The sequence below is a fragment of the Amphiura filiformis genome, chromosome 9, assembly GCF_039555335.1.
Source record: "Amphiura filiformis chromosome 9, Afil_fr2py, whole genome shotgun sequence".
NCBI classification, from domain to species: Eukaryota; Metazoa; Echinodermata; class Ophiuroidea; order Amphilepidida; family Amphiuridae; genus Amphiura; species Amphiura filiformis.
The window spans coordinates 68,537,316-68,545,314 of record NC_092636.1 but is presented as its reverse complement, the minus strand read 5'-3'; the positions used below and the strand labels follow the sequence as shown (position 1 = coordinate 68,545,314).

Sequence of the window (7,999 nt, the reverse complement as noted above, 5' to 3'; positions counted from 1 at the left end):
ATCATCATTGTACTTTTCCAGCAGTCACGAAAACAGAAACACGGGGTGGGCGGACATACCAGAGGGCGTACACTCCCCGGTCTCCCCTACTGCATTTGGTTCTGATAAATGGCTACATTATTTCTTTGATTGGGTTTTAGCACAGTAAAAAAAAGAAAGCAATCACTTGGCGCGTGCTTTTATACGGGGCACTCATTAAAACATAACATGAATATCCACAAATAAGTTCATCTGGATTGTCAACACTCAACAGAGACGAAGGGAACTACTTTCTACCGCACATATATGACCAAGTCCTAAAACAAACAGCGCCAACCAACGTCAGCTCCGTCAGGTAGCAGCCGTCGAGGTGCAGGGATTGGTCATTCAATTTGAGAAAGTGCTAGGTGTTAGCACGAATCTGTCATTGATCGAGGTATGTAACATCTAATTCTGGATTTGCTAATAAGAATTTTGCATTATATATAACATGAATATGTTTATGATGTCGTCAACATGGTGCGTAAAAATGATGTAAACGAAGGATATTCAAACGGATTCTAACATTATGTCTATACAAAAAATAATGTAACGCTATATCCAACACACCAACATTTCTCTCACTGGGATATTTAATTGCTGAGAAAACCTGATTTTAGAGGACAAGTTTATACGTCCTTACGGTCTTTTATACGTTTTGTAACAGATGTGGGGGAGATGTGAAAGCACCAATAGGATCGCTAAAAACGTGGAAAAGAATATGGAATCACAAGAGTGCATCCTCAAAGATAATTAGTTAGGCATACCAAGATGACCATACGGAATATCAGCGCTTTGAGTCCTCTAAGATCTGGAGAAAGGCGCTTTATAAATCCAAAATTTATTTATTATTATTTATATCTTTTCTGGTGAAACTGTAAATTATTTAAGTCATAATTGAGGGAGGGGATTAGCAGGAAGCACACATAATTAATTTTTCCTCAATGGTGATTGTAAACAATGACTTTAATGCGATTAATAACGTCCAATTAAACCCGACAATATTTACTCACCGCCGAGCATTAACTCCCAAAAAAGATATGTCCCGTCTAATCATGCTTGATAATCATGAAAAGAAGGAGATGATTTCAATAGCTCAAACATTAAAATGTACTAGCCTAGCAATCTAGATTGAAAGACTTACAATTTAAATTCAATTAAAAAATCGGCCTTTAAGTATTATGAAAAAGACATTTAGAAATGTTGTAACAATATACGATAATGTATATTTCAATTCTCAAGTCTGATTAATATTTTATCATGACAGCATCATTTAAAACAATGACCTAATGGAAGACAGCTCTTACGCGTTCTCGCCTCTCTGTCGCAGCCAGCGGTAATCCATAAATAATAATTAGATTATATTTAGCGTAGACACCAGAAACTTCTCAGTAAATTAGGATTAAGATTCTTGGTGGACCTATGATTCATCTTCTAACATAACATTTTCCTACGCCTTCCGTTTCTATGCTAATCTTGTAAATTTGGAAATAATGGTTATTTAGTAAGCAAGAAGGTATCACTACACATGAACGGTCAGGAAGATTATTACTGCTCAATTTAATCTTGGATCATTGGTCGACTAGATACCTGTCAGTAACTCGAGATACTATAGCATATGTAGCGTAGGCAGTTGTCTCATTCATAACTTCGATTATTATTGTTTTATGCGGCGTGCTGGATACATCCACAAAACGTATGATCCTCAATTAGAACATCATCATCAGCATCATCATCATTCCCGTACGATGGATTTGATTGTGTCATTAACATAAACAGAGCAAATTTCATTTTATAAATTAGCTTTTTTAAATTTCGCCTACATTGCATTGGAGTAACAACCGATACATTGTTGGCTCTTGCGTGCATTCCATTCACTATCGCATTTCGTCAAATTTACGCAATTTCTGGTTATTGTTTTTCCAGCAATTTTGTTTTCTTCGGCAGTGAAAGGAGGAATTTACTAAATTCTCATACTGGCGTCAATTTGTGTGGACTGCTCTTTGAGGTAAGTCAAATTTGATTTAGATAAGTAAGAAACCAGTGACTGTATGCCAAAATGATAACGCAACCTGAAGTACAAGCTCGTAAAGGTAAAAGTCCGCAAAACTAATGCTCTTCAACCAACGTTCATATCATGGAAAAATTGAATCATTTTTATTGACATATTTTGAATAGGACCAATTATTCAGTATGTGAGGATATTTGACCACAATTAGTTACGAGGAGCGGAAAATGGTATAGGCATACCACAGAGCAACAGGCAAATTGGACAATCATGCTTCGCAAATAATGTTTGTTAACTGACTGTCGATCTTCATAATAAAGTGCTTTAAAAATGTTTTTAATGCATTGTACTTAAATTAATGGCATATGGTTTGCATTAGTTTTAAACGCTCTTAGAATTAAAAGAGCTTTTTGTCAGTCATCGCCTTGACCTGGGGGATATCAAATTGGCAATTGAATTTTGATCGACAGTTTTAGACAATTTTTAGTAGAGAATTTTTAGAGTCTTTGCTAAAACAGTTCTCTCAAGAGATTGCACTATCGTTGGCTATTTAATTAGTATTTTAAATGTTTTATGATAACCTTGCATTTCGTTACAATCGCCATCCGGTACTATGTTATTTTGATCTCTACGAGTAAGGGCAAACACATTCATTACAGTTGATTTGATGATAAACAGTCATCGTATAATTCTTACAAAATATAATTTCATTTCAGCTATACCGTGAGATTCAACTCGAATTAATGCCCTTAAATTAATTTACGCCCTAGCACATTTTTATGTAATTTTGAATTTTTACTTATCAACCTGCAATATCTCGAGTAAAAGTTACCGGTAAATGAAATTTACGATATAAAAAGGTTGAATTATTTCACACAACTCCAGTTGAAGCTCAAAGAGGTTTATAATCTGATATGACTGCGTGAACGACATTTGGACGGTTTCAACAACAGTATACGCCTTTACATACAATTGCCTTTTTTCTCTTCCACAAGGTATTAGGTGGACTTAACGTGTAAGGAATAAAATCATGAAAGCGGTCTTGGTTTGGGTACCTTTGGTTTGTCTGGTTTTTATCTTCAATTGTGTCAATGGAGAATTTGGTAAGTAGTAGCTCAGTTTTTGGAAGAAATGTGTGTGATAGATCGAATGATATTAAAGGGTGTGTAATTGTTTTCTCTGTGTGAGCTGAAAATATTAGCATATGTAAAAGTGCACGAGAAAGAGAACTATCTTACCTATGTTTGTTAAATTCCATCACTGAAAACTTATATTGGTCAGCTTGACTAACGTAAAGTTAGTCCAGATGGTGCCCATCTTGACTAACGTAAGGCTAGTCAAGCCTGCTTGACTAACGTGCTTGACTAACTTTGACGTTAGTCGAGCAGGCTTGACTAACTTGCCTGACTAGCTTGGACGTTAGTCAAGCCTGCTTGACTAGGTTAGGTTAGTCGCTCGACTAGTTTATGACTAACTTTACGTTAGTCCAGATGGTGTCCATTTTGACTAACCTAACGTTAGTCAAGCAGTCCTAAGCTAGTCAGGCAGCTGCTTGACTAACTTGCTTGACTAGCGTGCTGCAAACCACGTTACTGGTAAAAAAATGAAAAAAAGAGACAAATGTGGAATTTTATCTTGTCTGGTGGGATTTATTCTCATAATTTTGCATTTTGAAACTGACATATTACTTGAAGAAAATCCTCTTAACTGGTTATCATGATTACAGCAAATTTATGACCACTTACCTTCATTGTGAATTGAACTCGGACCTGGAGATTACGAACCCTCTACACTCACCACTAGACCACGGAGGCACTTAATACTCGTGAAACTTATTTTCAGTACTTATCATGTTTAGTATGCTTACCTTAGATTTTAAACTCTGTAATCGCTTGTGAATATCTAAAATATCCATTACATTAAAAACCATCAGAAAGCTCTAACAAATATAAACAGTATAATGTTGTTAAACAATAATGCTAGTGCCAGGTTAGCAATCCTAAACTTTCCATTCCGACAATATTTTTTAACCAAGACAACTACGTATAATCATGATAATGGGGCAGTCATTTCAAAGCAATTTCCTATGTGTTGAACATGCATGTTCAAAGCGGTTGCGCAATTTTGTATTGCGAAATGAAAGTTACGAAAGTCATTGGCTTGACCAACCTAAGGTTAGTCAAGCCGGCTTGACTAACCTAAAGCTAAAGTCAAGCCGGCTTGACTAACCTAAAGCTAGTCAAGCCGGTTTGTATCTTCAAGTTAGTCAAGCCATCGATATTGTAAGCTAGTCAAGCACCGCATTACACGTTAGTCAAGCAGGCTTGACTAGCTTATCCAAATTGCAAGTTAGTCCAGCAGGCTTGACTAGCTTGAGATACGGGCTTGACTAACGTTAGGTTGGTCAGGCAGGCTGGACTAACCTGCTTGACTAGTTTTAAGTTAGTCAAGCAAATGCCTGACTAGTTTAAGTTTTCAGTGATGTATGAGGTGTTAAGCGTGTATCGTTGGGGAGGGACAATGGGTTGTGAAGGTTATGTAAATGAGAGTTAGTGTAAATATCATATAAATCGAAGTATCGCAGAATACAATTTATATATTATTGCCGATACAGGTAAAACCAAGAAAAAAGTGTCGTGGAGATGTTAAGTGTTGGTGTGTGGGGTGTGTAGGTGGGGTGTATTTGTGGATGTGTGGGGGTGCTTTTGTGGGTGTGGTGGGTGTTTGTGTCTTATATGTGAAAGTGTAAGGTGGTGTAGACTTGTGTATTTTTTAATTAATGAGACAGATGATGTATGTAAATGTAAACGGGGTCCTATACACCGGGGGTTATTCGAATATTAAAGTGCTACCAATGCTCGTTTAACAACCCTCAAAACAGACCCTAAATGACGTAAATGATGGTTGTAAATTTGCCACCTTGAATGGCGTAACCACCACATGTTTTACAACTAGAAGGAATAATCACTGACTTATATCATGTTGATAAAACAAAAAAATATGTTAACACTAGGTATATCTCAGACTCGGAGTTTGTGAAGATTTTAAAATTATTTTTTTACTAATTTAAAGTGTTATTTCACACAGTGCTTTGTAACCATAAATGGCGATTTATGAGCTTCAAAAAGGAGACGACCTTAAGTGTCGTTATAGCCACACAAATGGATCCCTTAGTCACATGTAGCCAAAGAAGGTCAGTAAACGTCAAAGCCACTGATTGCTTAAAATCCGGCCCTTTTACGTCGTTTTAATAACGAGCATATGTAGCACTTTTACTGACCCAAACGAGCCTATACCATATTCCACACCCTCTATAGTAAATGTCTTCTGTGTGTGGGCATTATATTATGAGGACCGTTATTCTATAAGGGCGTATTCTGAATTGAGAAAAACGAGCGTTATTCCAAACATTTGGGATAGGGTACGGATTAGGGTCATGTGGTTGGGGTACGGATTAGTCTTAGGGTACGGGTTAGGGTTATACTTAGGGTTTTGAGCAATTTGGAATAACGCCCTTTTGTTCACTTCGGAATAAAATCTCGTCAGAAAAAAATGTCCTCAGAAAATCTACGAAATGCTATGAGGAAGTAAGAAAGGCTATTTTTGCTTCATTTTTCTGGTGATATAGAAGTTTTAAAATAGTTCATAGTAAGTTAAGTCAAAAAGCTCAAAATATATCTCCAGATTGACAAGGTGGAAATAGGTATTGATTAAATGATATAATTGAAATTTGTGCGTTATACGTATATTTCAAATTGGTCACCAATATGACAGCTTCTTTGTCATAGACTTAATCTGGAATTGGTGACCCATGCCCGACTTACTTCTATACTGTCTTGTAAATTGTCGTCGTGAATTAACTTGTGACGTGTCTACAAGTCGCTGAATGCTATTCATTTTCAATTTTTTGTGATATGTGTTGTTTGTTACGAGAGTGTTAGAGCAGAACATAGTTTTGATGCTAACTATTCTTACGCAGTATTGTGTAAATTATTAAGTCTCATAACTATTATAGTAATTGATAGGTTTTTTTTTTAAATCATGTTGTATTATCTAAACTATTTAATTAAAAGTTAAAAAGAAGGTCAATTTAACAAAACATCCAAAGAGGGAATAACCCAAAAGGAATAACCCGAAAGAATGTTTCGAAAGGATGAAACCTTTCTTTTTCTAAGGATGATAGAGTAGAGACCAGCTCTCATTATACAACAGGAAAGTGGCTCTAATCATAAGCTTGGAGCTGATAGCCTGTTGGTTACTAAGAGTAAGGTCTCTAAAGTTTTAACTTTACGAAGTGTCGGGTTTTAAACTTTGTGTATAGACCTAGTGTGATTACCCCAATGCTGTTGTGTCACAAGTACCTTGTTTTTACTTTTCTCCTTACTGGTGTGATACAGTTGTGCGATGCATCTATTGGTTCCCTGCTGGTCAGTTGGAACAGATTTTCTCTGTGTTTATTTAATAGAAATAACGTCTGCCGCATTATCTTTTACACACAAATAATGTGTCCTCGGCAGTAAAAACGTTCAAATAATGGGTTCGGCTACGCTCACCCATTATTTACGTTTTTACTGCCTCGGACACATAATTTCGGTGTAAAGGATAATGCGTTACCCTTTATTTCTTAAATTAAATCCGGTGATATTCGCATCTTTGCATGATTTTTAGCCAAAGCCAGATTTCTTTTACATTGCTCATTTTACCAGGTTGTAGTTGCTTTTGACATCATAGTGACGTATTGTGGTGAGCTCATTTTGGTATCACTGGATAGGTGCGACTCATAGCTATTTTTGGTACAAAATAGAACAGCGCGACTCTTGATGAAGCGTGTAACCCAAAAATATGACAGTAAAACAGGGTTAAATTCGCTATATTTTGGTTGCAAATGCAGAAATATGTATTATGCAAGTTCTCGTATTAGTTGCTACTTCAGATTCTAGGCAATCACAAAGACTTGTATCAGTAAATTAATCGTTGATTTTAAGATAACTTTTACAACTTTAAATCATGCACAGAATTTAAAATCACGGACTAAGAGTAAAAATAGTCTTTTTACCTAACCTATCCTATTCACCATGTTCACGACACCACGAAAATGCGTAGAAATCTAGAATTAAACAAAATCAATATTGGTATTGGGTTAAATCACCTTAGAGATCATGATTGAATACTGTTTCAAAATTGTGTCACTTTTAGGTGATGGTAATCACAAAGGGGAAGAAAATGGCCATAGTACTACAAGTAAACCATGCATCAATTCATACTTGGTAATCTATTATTATCATTCAAAGGCTATTACAAAAACGTCAGTTGTTATTTAAAGCGCGGTTTTTCTCTTTTTGTATTCCTTTGTTACTGTTAATCTAAGTGACCCCTCATTTCAGATTTGTATCAAATACACGAGTTTGTTTCATTCAAATAACTTGGAAAAGTGAAGATAAGTTGAGCGGTCTTTAGTTTTATTACTTCTTGGAATATCACTTTTCATTAAGAACTGCGCTCACAGAAAAATCGACCCATAATCTGAAGATTTTACTAAAATGTTACTGATATACTTAGCAGAAGGAAGCAAATGCTTTAAGGATGCTTTAAAGACTTAGGGGATATCACCCTAAATGTTTCCAAGAGCACGACACCCCTAAATCATATCAGAAGGGGGGTGACGAGCATATTTTGTTCCTGTTTTACTGGGACTGTTTTGCGCTCGCGCAAGGGCGATAAATTCCAACTATTTTAGCCCTGCAATTTTACCCTATTTGGGCCAAAGACAATACATCCACTTCTATTAATATACATTTCAAAAGACAGATCATAAAAGTTCTCAATTTTTAGAAGGACCGATGGAATTGTACCAAAAAGTTCAAAAGCCATTTACTCAGAAATATTATATTTACTTCAGAGGAGATAGATGGCAAAGCGAAATCCTAGCTTTATTTTATATAAAACTCATGATGCAGTCATGTCTACAGTAGA

The 7,999-nt window shown here is 35.9% G+C and overlaps 1 long non-coding RNA gene across 1 annotated transcript in view; it reads left to right on the top strand.

Annotated features, from left to right (window-relative positions):
• The first annotated feature begins 1,422 nt into the window (after window positions 1-1,422).
• Window positions 1,423-7,999, top strand: part of LOC140161382 (uncharacterized) — a 96,514-nt gene continuing 89,937 nt past the window's right edge. The window contains exons 1-3 of the long non-coding RNA XR_011860093.1: window positions 1,423-1,761; window positions 1,945-2,026; window positions 3,022-3,129. This is a non-coding gene — a long non-coding RNA (uncharacterized lncRNA). The remainder of the gene's footprint in view (window positions 1,762-1,944; window positions 2,027-3,021; window positions 3,130-7,999) is intronic.